A 13931-nucleotide genomic window follows, 5' to 3' on the forward strand; every position below is an offset into this window, starting at 1 on the left:
GAAAGAGAAATGCACTTCCAGGCTGTTTAAGCTTCTCTTACTCTTGATCCCTGTCTTAGGGCAGCTATGTCTATATTCTAAGTATTACAGCAGGTGATAGGAGGTCCTAAAATTCTGCAAATTAGATGATCAGCTCCCATGTAACCAAAAGTTAGTTAAATGGCTCTCACTGTTTTACTTAAGCCTCTCAGATATGTCTCACTATGGATGCCAAACTAAAATAGGAGCAAATTTCTAAGCCCCAAGCAAGCGCTTCTCATACAGGACAGTAATGCCATAAATCAGAATTCACACATGATCTCACGTTATTTTCACAACACCCTAGTGAAGAAGGTGGGGCAAGAGAGAGAGGCATTTTACAGAGGACAAATGTGAAGCATAATAAGGTCACACGGTCTGAAATAACTGAGCCAGGGCTCAAATCCAGGTCTTGGGAACCACTGGGCCCCCATGCCTCTCCTCAGCCACAGCCAGCCCCATTAATGCCAGTCCACAAAGTTACTTGTCCCTAGAGTCTGGCTTAAAATCCACCATGCACAAACTCCTTTCTTCAGGCTAAGAGAGAGCAGAAAAAGATACAAACGTTGGCTTTCATAAAATAAGAGGTCAGAAGTCAGGGGTCCTCCAACCAGGGTGCCCACTGGTACTGACCTAAAAGTTGCTCAGGCAGTTTGGTCACAGGCAACCGGAGGGATCTAGAAGCAAGCACATATGCTTTTGAACCCAAACATTCTCAGCCCTCAATACCACCTTCTTAGGTCCCCTGTGATTTTTCAGAACCACTTCTAGCTTTACACATTTCCCCCCATACTTTATTTTTAAATATCTGGCATCTCCTAGAATACCTTAGAATTTCTTTGTGGAACTTTGTGGGAATACGGTAGTCTTCTCTTTAGTGAAAAGTTCCCTTTAACCTCTGGGTTTTATGTGTCTCCTTTCAAAGGATGTTCGTATTATATTGGATGGCCTCCTCACCTCATTAAGAATACGTGATTAGCTAAGGCTGAACCTCTAAAAAAATAAATAAAATAAAATAAACACTGCTGAAAAGTGAACATAAAGAATCTTAGAGATTAAATGGAAGTTCTAGAAGGCCTGCTGTTTAAAAGCTTTTCAGGGACATTCTCTTCTAGGACAATTCCTCTGCATTAATGATTTAACTGTGGGAAAGCAGAAAATTCAGTATTAAAATGTTTCCCTTTTTGGTGCTCTCAGCTATATTGTGTATGTTTTGCAGACACCTACACAGATACATAGTAATGAGCAACAAAGCTGCAGGGCTACATCTTCACGTTTAAAATTTAAGGACTAGACCAAATAGCCTCCACTTGACAGGATGCTGGAAAATTCTACAGCAAGCAGGCCCTGGGGTGGGGGAGTCCCAGCTCTGCGACTTACTGGTCAAGAAACTTGAGTGGGCCACAACCACTTAGGCCTGTTTCCTCAGGGCTGTTGAATGAATTTAAATGTAAAATGTTCATCAAAGGCCTGACACAGAGTAAGTGCCCCCAAAATATTAGCTATAATCTGACCAGTTAGTGAATTTAATTCATCAGAAGCCTACCTCACCAGAGCTCTGGTTTTCTTCTCCATCTGATGAAGTTTCACTCACCCTCCATGTGGCATGGCCATCCCACATGCTAGGCTTCCTTTCAGTCCAAGGGCATCCCCAGAGCTCTCACTCAGCTCTCACAGGTTGTCCACACCCCAGTCCAACCCCAGGCCACCCCGACAGCAAACAAACTGTCCTTGGGGGCCACCTGGACATCTTTCTACCCAGGGTCTCTTCTTCACCACGTCTTTGCTTATCCCCAAGGGAATTAAATGCATACTCCCACTTGTCTTGTTTCATCACTCACAATTCCAGGAATGCCACCTCAAAACACCACGACCCACAAACCCACATGTCCTTCTTACCACCTCTTTCTTCCCTACACTTGTCTTTTCAGCCCTTGCCTGCCTATCTCAAGAAGATGCCTCTCCCTCGTGTTTTCTTCTGTATTCATTTCAGCTGTGCCCTCAGAAAGCCAGAGTAGATACGTTTTAAAGGATTTAATGACCCAACGGTATCAAAGAAAAGGCAGGTTGAATATTGGGGAATATAACGAGAACTTTAAATGTCCAAACCCGTGAAGGCTCCCAAACACTCCCAGAAAATTCTCACGTTCCTATTCCTCATTCTCTAAACAAGCATGCTCTTTAGGGATAGGCTAACATGATGAAATCATAGGAGGTCCTTACTCAAATGTGTAAGTAATGCTTCTTTTCTGTTGTTCATGCACAGATCCAGTCCTGCAACAGCATTATCAGCTTAGTGAGCCTAGAAATCATCACCATTTGTAAGCTACTTCTATGGGAAAAGCCAACCTACAGCAGCAGAGGCTGTGAAGTACAGGCCTACCTGACACAGAGGAGGCTGCAGCATGGATACATGAGAGCTAAGGGGGCGGGGGGTGCAGGGTGTGTGATGGGAGGGGGGGGTCTGATCAGGACTTTGAAGAAGTACAAATATAGACAGGGGAGGTGGAGGGAGAGCAGGAGCCACGTGGCAGAGGGCCGTGAACATACCGTAGTACAGGTCTGGATTCCATTCGCCAAAGAAACCTCAGGCTTTGAGCCAGTACATTTAACTATTCGAGCGAAGCTTCAGGAAGTCGCCCTCTGACAGTGTGGCAGTCTAGAGGCAGGGAGGGCAGTGATTCAAGACGAAGGAGAGAGAAAGCACTAGTACCAAGCAACACAAATAGAGAAAAATTAAGTCGCACCTGGCATGAAGCTAGTCCAGGAGGCAGTAGGATGAAAAAAGAGGAAAACAAAGAACATACAACGGCAAGTCCAAAGCTGTAAGATCACAGTATCTTAAAGCTAAATATTGTTGATGAGAGTAAGATATTTGAGGTAAATGAAGACAAAGTGATAGAAAGTACATTTACTACTAGGCTTTGGATGGAAATCATAGCCAGTTTCTCTGGGATCAAAAGGAAAGAAATCAGACTGGCGTAAAGGAACTTTACCTTTACCTATATATTGGGGTGTAAGGTCTCCTGAGGCGGGACGCCTGGGTGGCTCAGTGGTTGAGCGTCTTCCTCCAGCTCAGGTCATGATCCTGGGGTCCTGGGATCGAGTCCCCACATCAGGTTCCCTGTGGGAAGCCTGCTTCTCCCTCTGCCTGTGTCTCTGCCTCTCTCTGCGTGTCTCTCATGAATGAATGAATGAATGAATGAATGGAGATTCCCCTGAGGCTGGGTATTTCAAAAAAGTACTTATCCGGGGATTATAGAACTCAAGAGGCCCACAGAATAAAATCTGAGCTGTAAAATGGCAAGAATTCCTCAGCTAACAGTTTTTTCTATACTGAAGTAACTTACATTTGCATTTACTTTGTAATTTAACACTCCACCTGCTTTCAAAGATACCATCTCCTCTACTCCTCACCAGGAGGGCTAACTGCTAGCTCTTTTTCAGGAATCAGAATCCTGCTCAGAGAAAAGCAGTGATCTGCCCAAGTACAGGGAAGCCAGTGATGGAGCAAAAACCAGAACCCAACTTCCCAGCTCCCACTCTTTCACAGGCAGAAATCTTGTTCCTTAATCTTGGCAGAGAAGCACAGCTCAGTTTGCCAAAGCCAAAAATGTGCATAAACATAACTTCTGAAAGATGCTTTCCCCCTGCAATTTCCAATATCACTTCAAATGTATCTTTATTTTTGATGCATGCTACAAATGGATTCCAACACTTCCATTTTAAATGTTTTCTTCTCCTCAGTCTTAATATATCTAGCATTGAATGAGCTATAACCACATCCCACATGCACCAGAGGACTTTTAAAACAACTCTCAACGTTCAGTTAACAATCCTTAGGTACCAGCATCACCATTGTCACTTCTACCCATTAACTATTGCTCAGTGTCCTAAACTGAGATGTTCCTCCACTGAGTTTCCTTATGCTTTAGTAACAACTGTACCATAATAAGTGCTATTTGTGATCTATGCCAAGCAAGCATTTAACAAGTATTATCCCATTTAATCTTCATAACAACTTTTTAAGGTCGGTACTTTGGGTACCCTCATTTAACACAAGAGAAAACCAAAACTCAGAAAGGTCAAGGAACTTGCCCCTAGATCACACAGCTAGTCAGCAGCAGAGCTCAGCTTCATACCCACTCCAGAGCCTTCCCTCAGCCACCTCCTTACTCTTACAGAGTGCACCAGATTCATTTTTTTCAACGTCTATGATGAAATCCATCAGGAAATCTAGAAGGTGATACGAGCTACATACAAACAAAAGACAATTTCAAAGTTATGTGTAATGTAGATAATCCTTAGGAAGAAAAGAAAATTTGTAAATTAACTAGATGTAATCAAAATACACATGAACTCATACTTTCCTTAAAAGAGTGACTGAAGAAGACAAATTTACTCAGATATAAGAAGTCAGCACTTACATAGGGATAAGTGTTGAGTAAAATTGAAATAATCCTAAATTTAGGAACAAATGAGCACTCTAGAAATCACAAAGTGATAAAAGTAAAAAAGAGCACATGTGCATTGAAATGACAATGGCTTTGAAGAGAATGAAAGAGTAGGGCAATATTCTAGCACATTTGGAGAAACTAAGAGACTTGCTCTTTTTCTAGGGTCCAATCTGGTTAAACTTATTTTGCAAAATATAAGTTACAGGACTTTCACCAGGAAACCCAAATCCAGACACACTGTGTTCTCTCATATCAGTTTTCTCCAAACCCTACTTAAGAGTCTTATCCTTTTACTCATATAATACTAACAAAAAACACTTCTCCAAACCCAGAAGGGCTTCAATAACACAGAGGGATGACTGGGTGGATTGGAGGAGGTCTGCTGGACTGGGGAGAATGTCTAATTACACAATATTTTAAAATACATATGCTACTTCCAAACATGCACCAAAATATCGTGTGTTGGTTCTGCACCACTGCACAATAAACCATCCCAACACATGGTGACTTAAAACAGCAAAGATCCAATTTTCATCATGATTCTGGGCCACTCTCCTGAACTTACCTGCTATCACTTATGTGACTGAGCCACTGCACAGCTCAACAGGGACTGGAGGGGCTGGGATGACCTCGCCCATGTCTAGCATTAGGGGCCGTCAGCTGGGTGCAGGGCTTCTCCTCCACACAGACACGCATGCTCAGGTAGGCCTGACCCTTCACAGCATGGTGGCCTCGGCAGTCCAAAAGAACAAAGGCAAGAGGAGCAAGGTCTCTTATGGACCAGGCTCCAGAATTCATAGAACATTTCCTTGGTCAGGAGAGCAATCCAGATTCAAGAAGGAGGAGAAGACTGAGTCCATCTTGTTACCAGCACAGCAATGGCACCTTCAAAGGGGGCAGGGATAAGACCTACCACTCCTGGATGTTAGTGATTAATACATAAATTCTAGAGAGTTAGTGGGAAAACCACAGTTCACAAGGGAGCTTTAGTACATGAAATGTCACAAAGGTTGATATGTGTATATAAAATGAAAAAAAATTATGTTCCCCAGATCAGAATCTCAAAACCAATAGGGACCTTACTGTCATCTGATTTAATCTCTAGCCAATTTGGGAATTCCTTTTACAATAACCTACCTGACCATTTCCAGGAACATCAAGAGGCAGGGAAACAACTTCTAACCAGTTCTGGTTATTATCCTGTTGTTTCCTCAAACGGAACCAAAAAGTGGTCCCTCTGTTTTTAAAAAAACTTTCTGCCATTAGTCCGACTGAATCTTCTGGAACTAAAGGCCTGGAGGCAGGATAATGTGATGATTTAGAGAAGGCTGTGGAGTCAGAATGCCTCAAGTTCAAATCTCAGCTTTGCTACATTCTAGCTTATGCCCTAAGACAAGTTGCATAACCTCTCTATGCCTCGATTTCCTTACGTATCAACAGGGATCACAGCAACCCAGGATTAGATGAACTTACTTGGGCATAGTAAGTTCTAAAATACTATTCCTTTTGTTTTTAACGCTATCGCCATTATACTAAAAAGGCTTAATTATTCTCTCCAATAATACTCCTTCAAATATTTAAAGATAATTAATGCCACACACTCCATCCTGAGCCCTCTTCCAGGACAAACACATCCATGATTGCTTCAACCATCTCTTCAGTGACTTGGTTCCTATCCCTTTACCCTTCAGTCACTTGTCTCTTTATAGTATAGGTACCTAGACCTGAACCTAAGGTCTGAACCTTAGGTTCGACCTCAGGTTCAACCTGAATCTTGGCAGAGAATAGGCCAAGACCATCACTTCTATTTTCCAGAAACTGTACTTTTTTTTTTTAATTTTTATTTATTTATGATAGTCACACAGAGAGAGAGAGAGGCAGAGACACAGGCAGAGGGAGAAGCAGGCTCCATGTACCGGGAGCCCGACGTGGGATTCGATCCCGGGTCTCCAGGATCGCGCCCTGGGCCAAAGGCAGGCACCAAACCGCTGAGCCACCCAGGGATCCCCCAGAAACTGTACTTTAAATAATGAAATCTTAGGTGCACTTCTTCGTTCAACAAGTATCAGTGAGCTCCTGAGAGCCAGGGTACTGTGTTACTTGTGAAGACAAAATATAAAATCGCATCGGGGAAAGCCCCCAAATAGGGCTCTCCCAGAAATGTCCAAGTGCTGGTCCCTAGAACCTATAAATACAGTACCTTACAGAGCACAGGGATTTTGCAGCTGTCATTAAGTTAAAGATGGGATGTTACCCCTGATTATCCACGTAGGCCCAACATAGTCATGAGGGTCCTTCTGGGAGGAAGGACTCTTCTCTGTCAGACACAGAGAAAATGGGATAATGGAAGCAGAGGTGAGCATGATATGCTCGGAAGATGAAGGAAGGGACCACAAGCAAAGGAATGGAGGCAGCAACAAAAGGCAACAACAAAAAAGTCTGCCCTAGAGCCCCCAGAAGGAATGCAGCCCTGCCTGTGCATTTTGGACTCCTGACCCCCAGAATCGCAAGATAATAAACTTGTGCTCTTTTAAACCATTAAGTTTGTAGTAATTTGTTACAGGAACAATAGGAAACTAACATACCACACCTGCCTGTGGGAGGAAGGTAACTAAAAGGATTTACATTTAAAAAAAATCAGAATATTTTTAATCCAATGCATAAGCAAATTGCAAGAAAATTAAATCTAAAACAAAATTTTGTATTCAGTTCTCACCTTGTCTTTTTTTGGCTTCCACCTCACACTGGTAACAGTCTTAATATCAAACAAAGCTCTAAGTCTTTTTATATGAACTGCCATTAAGCCAGACCTCTGCTTTAACAAGGCTGCCAGAAAGGAGTCACTTTTTAAGTCCCTCATTCACAAAAGCTACTGATTTGCTATTATACCATCTCCCACGAAAATTTAAGCCTTTTTCATCACCAGAAATCATGCCAACTCTATCTTATATTCCCCAGATGAGGGGCAACTGAATGAACCAAATATTTTATAATACACTATTTTAAGTAAACTTTGTATTAAAATATATTTCAATGTTTTAATTAAAACTTTCAAAAAGCAGATTCACTCCAGTCATTGCCACTCCGATTAAAAATTAAATGCCTCAAAAGTCCCATGTGTCCTTTCCTGTAACTGTACTCAAGGAGATCTCTAGCCTGTTTTTTTGTTTTGTTTTGCTTAAGATTTATTTATTCTTGAGAGACACAGAGAGAGAGAGACAGAGGGAGAAGCAGGCTCCCTGCGGGGAGCCCAGTGCAGGTCTCCATCCCAGCTCTCCAGGGTCACGCCCTGAGCCAAAGGTTGAGGCTCAACCACTGAGCCACCCAGATGTCCCTCTAGCCTGATTTTTATCATCTTATTCAGTCGTTCCTGTTTTCAAATTCCATATAAGTGGAATCACATTGCACTTACTCTGCTGTATGTACCTTCTTTTTGTTCAGCTATAGAGGCTCACCCATGTTGTAAATGAGACAATAATCTGTTCATTCTCATTACTAAAGAGTATTCCACTGGGGGGATCCCTGGGTGGCTCAGTGGTTTAGCGCCTGCCTTCAGCCCAGGGAATGATCCTGAAGTCCCAGGATCCAGTCCCACGTCAGGCTCCCTGCATGGGGCCTGCTTCTCCCTCTGCCTGTGTCTCTGTCCCTCTCTCTCTCTCTCTCTCTCTCTCTCATGAATAAATCTTTTTTTTTTTAAAGAGTACTCTGCTGTATAAACTATGCAGTTATCCATTCTACTACTGATGAACAGAGGAGTTGTTCTCAACTTGAATAAATGAGAATAAGGCCACTTTGAATAAGTGTTCCGTATATTCTTTTACACATCCTTCACTGTACAGGTGCCTCTACTGCTGTGTTGATCCAGGAATGGAGTAGCTGGGTCATAGGAGATATATATGTCCAGCTTTAGTAAATGATACACCAAACAACTCCCAGAGCAGCTGCACTAAATTTTATTTTATTTTTTAAAAGATTTTACTTATTTTATTCATGAGAGACACAGAGAGAGAGAGAGGCAGAGACACAGGCAGAGGGAGAAGCAGGCTCCATGCAGGAGCCCGACATGGGACTCAATCCCGGGTCTCCAGGATCATGCCCTTGGCCAGAGGCAGCGCTAAACCGCTGAGCCACCCAGGCTGCCCATGCACTAAATTTTATACCCATCAGCAATGTATGAGAGTTGCAGCTTGTCCATAACCCAACCAGGACAGGTATCCCCCCCACTTTTTGAAAGTTCAGGTTATAACACTTCACTTTGATGAAAGACCTATACGTTAGTACCTGTTTCTGTTAACTGAAAGAAATCTGGAGATTTTAACTTTTACAAAAAAAAAAAAAAAAAAAGGCAAGAATTAAAATGGCACTCAGTGTTTTGCAGCCAGCCCTTAGAGAGGCAGCACACACACCCTGAGCAGCAAGAGTGGCCCACGCTCCTTCCTGGGGAACTACACTGAATATCTCAGCATCATGGTCACTGGAGCTCTGAACTGTGTGAGCACCTGTACCGAATCTTCACTTACGTGGTGCATCTCCAAGTGGGATGTATCCTAAGGTGTCAGAAAAGCTTAAGAGGGATTACTTTTTGGGCCTGGGAATGCCCAAAAAATTTTCCATGTAAATCAATGGTAATTGCTTCTTTGCTTCACACCATTTCAGCTTATGAAAAATTTCACAGGAACGCTCTGCTTTTGGATAGTGGGGGAAGCCTGTATATACTTAGCACTGACAGTCTGATTTAGCCACTCTGGTGAGTATATAGCGATAGCCCATTCTAATTTTTCATTTGCATTTTCCAGTTACTAACAAGGTTAATCATCTTTTCTTGTGTTTAAGAATTTGGATATCCTCTTTTAGGAAGTGGCTTGCCCATTTTTCTATTGGGCTGTCCTTTTTTTTTTTTTTCTTAATGATTTGTAGAATTTGTTTCTACATTCTGGGTAGGAGTTCTGTATTGGGTATATGTATTACAAATTATCTCTACCCATGCTGTAGCTTGCCTTCCCACTCTCCTTATGGAGTCTTTAAATGGACAGAAGTTCTTAGCAATCTTTTTCCTTTATAATTAGTTGGTTTTTGTGTCCTATTCAATAAACCTTTGTCTGTCCGTAGATAATAAAGATATTTTACTTTGCTTTCTTCCAGAGGCTTTATTATTTCAGCTTTCATATTTGGGTGTGTGACATATCTTGATTAATATTTGTATATGGGACAAAGTAGATGATCAAGATTCATTTTGTCTACATGGAGTTCCAAATGACCCAGCATCATTTACTGAAAAAGTCATAGTTTCTCCACTGCAGTGCGATGTCACTTTTATCACAAATCACACAAATGTGTGAGCCTGATTATGAATTCTCTACTCAGTTCCATGGTCTGTCTAGCATTGTGCCAATACCATATTAGCATATTATGTATTGATCTAGTCGTCTAAATTTGCTTTTTCTTACATTATCTAGAATTTCCAAACAAATTTTCAAACAGGCTTACCAACTTCATTTTTTGAGAAGAAATCTGCTGGAACTGTGATTGGGATTGCACTAAATCTATAGACTTATTTGCAGGGCAAAGACATACCCTCCATTGTTTAAATCTTTAATGTCTCTCAATAATGTTTTAACTTGCAAAAAGTTTTTATCATGAGCAGTGTTGAATTGTCAAGTAACTTTTCTCCTTTATGTGTATGTGGTTAAATCACATTTGATTTTCTAATGTTAGCCAAAGTTTCCATTCGTAGAATAAGTCCAAATTGGTCATGGTTTAGTATCCTTTTTATAGACTGTTAGATTTGATTTACCAATATATCATTGTTAAGATTTTTGGGAGACTGTGGCCTGTAATTTCTTTGTAATACCCTCATCAAGCTTTAGTAACAAGGTTATGCTGGCCTCATAAAAGCATCCAGGGAGTGTTCCTTCATTTTTTTTAAATGTTTGGACTATTTTCCTTATGAAGCCATGTGGGCTTAGAAATTTTGCTTTGGAAAGGATTTTAACTACAAATTAAATTTCTTTAATAGATACAGGACTACTCTGCTTTTCTAGTTCCTGTGTTTTAGTTAAGGGATTTTTTTTTTAGTGTCCGTTTTATCTGAATTTTCAAGCATATTACCAAAATTATTCATGATAACATCTTAAAATCTTTTAAATGTCTATGGGATGTATAGTGATAACACCTTTTTCTTTTCTGGCACTGGTAATATCACACACCAGTAAGGTTCATACCCACTCTCAAAAACAAAAACACCACCACCAAAAACCTCTTCTGTACTGTGTGACACACATTCACTATCCCAAGAATATTCTCCAGCAGAATTATCCATAGAAGCAGAACAAGGAGAGTATATAAACAATCCAGCAATTCCCTCTCAACAGCTTTTATCACTAGAAATAAGTGAACCTGAGTAAAAGGAGACACTAACTGAAAGAGAAGGAAATGGGTATTTGTAACGCACTAGAGTGGCCAGCGAGCACTCAGAAGAAAACCAACCACTAAGTAGGGTTTGCAACCTAGGATACCCACTCCTCCACCCCCAAGGCTTCTGTAGGTAAAATTCAGGGGGCCATGAACTTATAAATTCTCTCATATACCTTTATTTTCATGAACATCTAAAACAAATGCAGAATTTCATCTATTATGAATGTGGACCACAAACCATACTAGTAGGAGTTCTGGCAACTTTGTCACCAATAAAAATCAGATACTTTCATTACACAATACAGCTGCTGCAAATATTGGGAAATACGTATAAACATGGGCATCTCTCGACTTTGAAATTATGAGAGTTATTTGGTACTGCACTGAATTTCGTCACTTAATGCATTACTAAAGAAAATACCTGTTACAAATTTGGGGATTCCTTACACTATTCTGACAATTGTGTTTCACTATAATTTATAACTATTAATTTTTGTAATACCTTCTAAAAATTGGCTTTCCCCGGACTCCAAAGAGGTCCATGGCACACACACACACATACACACACACACACACAACCAAAAAAACTAAAAAGTAAAAAAAAAAAAAAAAAAAACCCTACAAGGAATCAAAGATTTCACCCAAGGGAAGGAATTCCAATGTAGAAAGGAGCACCTCTCCTTGGCCAGGCCCTGAGCTGCAAGCCGGAAACAAGGACATGAGTAAGGCCTAGGCTGGCTCTTTCCTGAGGTTACCTGCAGAGTTCAAACCAACATCAAACATCCCACAATGATGACCGCTCTCTCCAGAGACTCAGCCTTGACCCTAAGTTAGTCTACCTAACCTGCTCCCCAAGGAGGGAGCAAAATAAATGGTAGATACAGCCCAGGCTTTGATCCAGAAAAGGGAAGTGTAAAACTCAGCCTTGAAATTTACTATTTGTGTCTTTGGCATCTGCTCTTTCTTTCTTCCCCCGTGAAAAGGAATAACACCACCTACCCTCCCCAGTGATTGGAAAGTCTAGAAACAATGGGTTCAAAGCAACAGGGTCAAGCACATGATCCTTGTTAATATTAGTTGAATCTTTCAGGTCAGAACTGACCTTATTCTAATCACACTTAGGGACTGTCACAGAGAAAAAAAGGGAGAATTATAGGAGAGAGGGAGCAAGAACGGAATGGGGGGAGGCGGGGGCTGTACTTATTTTTCAAATTCCAAGGTAAAAACCACCACCTCCTCGGTGAAGCCTTCCCTCTGCTCTCCCGTCCCCAAAGCACTTAACGGCACCTAAGTGCCTAGCTCTGAAAATACATGAATGAGTGAGGACTACAACACAGAAAGGGACAGAAACAGCGAGTCTCATGCCCATGAAATGCAAACCACCAAGGACGCCGACCTCTAGGAGGGCTGCTCTGACCCAAGAGCCACCCACCAAGGAAGCAGCACGTTTCTAACACCAAGGCCACCCCCCACCCCCCCTCACCCCCACCCCGTACCCGGCCCGCCCACTTGGGGGGGTACTTCCAGGGATGGGGGGAGGGGGGCTTTCCATGGAAAGACCGGGGCCACGCGGAGGCTGGACTTAGAAGGGGGAAACTGAGTCTGAAGGCTAGAAAGCAAACTCAGTCTCTGACTTTGGGGGTCACTGGGCCGCAGCGCTGGGGCCAGCGCACTTCGACCCGCGGACGCTGGGGACCAAGGCCGGGGAGGGGTCGCGGGCGGGAGGCCGGCGCCGGCAGCCGGGAGCCGGGAGCCGGGAGCCCGGAGCCCGCAGCCCGCAGCCCGCAGCCCGGAGCCCGCCCGGCGCGCACGGCCCCGCCGCCTTTGTCTCGGCCCCGCCCCCGGGCGCGCGCAGGAGCCGGGCCGGGAGCGGGAGCGGGGAGCGCCGGCGCCGGGGGGGCGTCCTGCCCGCGGCGGCCCCGGCTACCAACCTCCGGGCGGTCCCGGGACGGGCCACGAGTCCCCAACAACCCGCTCAGCGCTTCCGAGTCCAGGCGGCGGCGGCGACCCGCTTCCCGGGAGGGGCCGCCCTGTTCCCGGGAGCGGCGGTTGCAGGACCGGCCCCCGCGCGCGTGCTCGGAGCGCGGCCCCGCCGCCGCGTCCGCGCGCCCCGGGCTCCAGGCGGCCCCGCTCGGCCACGCGCAGCGCTCGGGGAGCCGGGGGCGTGGGGAGGGGAGGGGAGAGGAGGGGCCCCGGCGGGGGCGTGGGGGGAGGGGAGGGCCCCCGGCGGGTGCGTGGGGGGAGGGGAGGGCCCCCGGCGGGTGCGTGGGGGGGAGGGGAGGGCCCCCGGCGGGTGCGTGGGGGGAGGGGGAGGGGAGGGCCCCCGGCGGGTGCGTGGGGGGAGGGGAGGGCCCTCGGCGGGTGCGTGGGGGGAGAGGAGGGGAGAGCCCTCGGCGGGTGCGTGGGGGGAGGGGGAGGGGAGGGCCCTCGGCGGGTGCGTGGGGGGAGGGGAGGGGAGGGCCCTCGGCGGGTGCGTGGGGGGAGGGGGAGGGGAGGGCCCCCGGCGGGTGCCAGGGGGGAGGGGAGGCCCCCGGCGGGTGCGTGGGGGAAGGGGGAGGGGAGGCCCCCGGCGGGTGCGTGGGGGAGGGGAGGGCCCCGCGGGGGCCTCCCTCGCTGGCTGGGCCGCGGGCTCTCCGTCCGTGGCTGGGTGCAGGCCCGGGGCGCCCTCGGGTGCGGAGCGGAGGCCACTGAAGCTCCAGGTGGGCTCGGACCGCAGCCCCGCGGTGCCCGCCGCGCGGCAGGTGAGAGGAGGCGGCTCGAGCCGCTGGCCTGCGAGCTTGGCCCCTGGGAGCCTCCCGCCCTCCTGGGTCAAGCGGAAATCAGCCTCCCAGCTTTCCTGGAGGATGAGCGTGAAGACCGAGTGGGACGAACGTCATCACCTGTAAAGCAATTTACGGAAATTGTCATCACCGCAGGGTGTATACCGGTGCTTCAGAACGGGTAGTAAAAAGTGAAAGTGGCTTCTGCTGCGCGCTGCTGGTCGGAGGGCGCCCAGGTTGCCAGAGTTGCGCAGACCTGCCTCTTGTTAAAACCACAGGCATC

The 13931-nt window shown here is 45.5% G+C and overlaps 1 protein-coding gene across 6 annotated transcripts in view; it reads right to left on the minus strand.

Moving 5' to 3' along the window:
- The window catches only part of HHAT (hedgehog acyltransferase), a 346103-nt gene extending 333124 nt beyond the window's left edge, over nucleotides 1-12979 (minus strand). For 4 of the 6 annotated variants that reach the window (XM_072831169.1, XM_072831174.1, XM_072831171.1 and 1 more), the window contains exon 1: nucleotides 12821-12978. The gene's annotated coding sequence lies outside the window, so the exon portion shown is untranslated. Of the gene's footprint in view, nucleotides 1-12820 lie in introns of all 6 variants that reach the window. The other 2 variants (XM_072831173.1, XM_072831170.1) reach the window with 1 other exon arrangement.
- Nucleotides 12980-13931: the final 952 nt, after the last annotated feature.

The sequence above is a fragment of the Canis lupus genome, chromosome 6 (genome assembly GCF_048164855.1).
Source record: "Canis lupus baileyi chromosome 6, mCanLup2.hap1, whole genome shotgun sequence".
Taxonomy (NCBI): domain Eukaryota; kingdom Metazoa; phylum Chordata; class Mammalia; order Carnivora; family Canidae; genus Canis; species Canis lupus.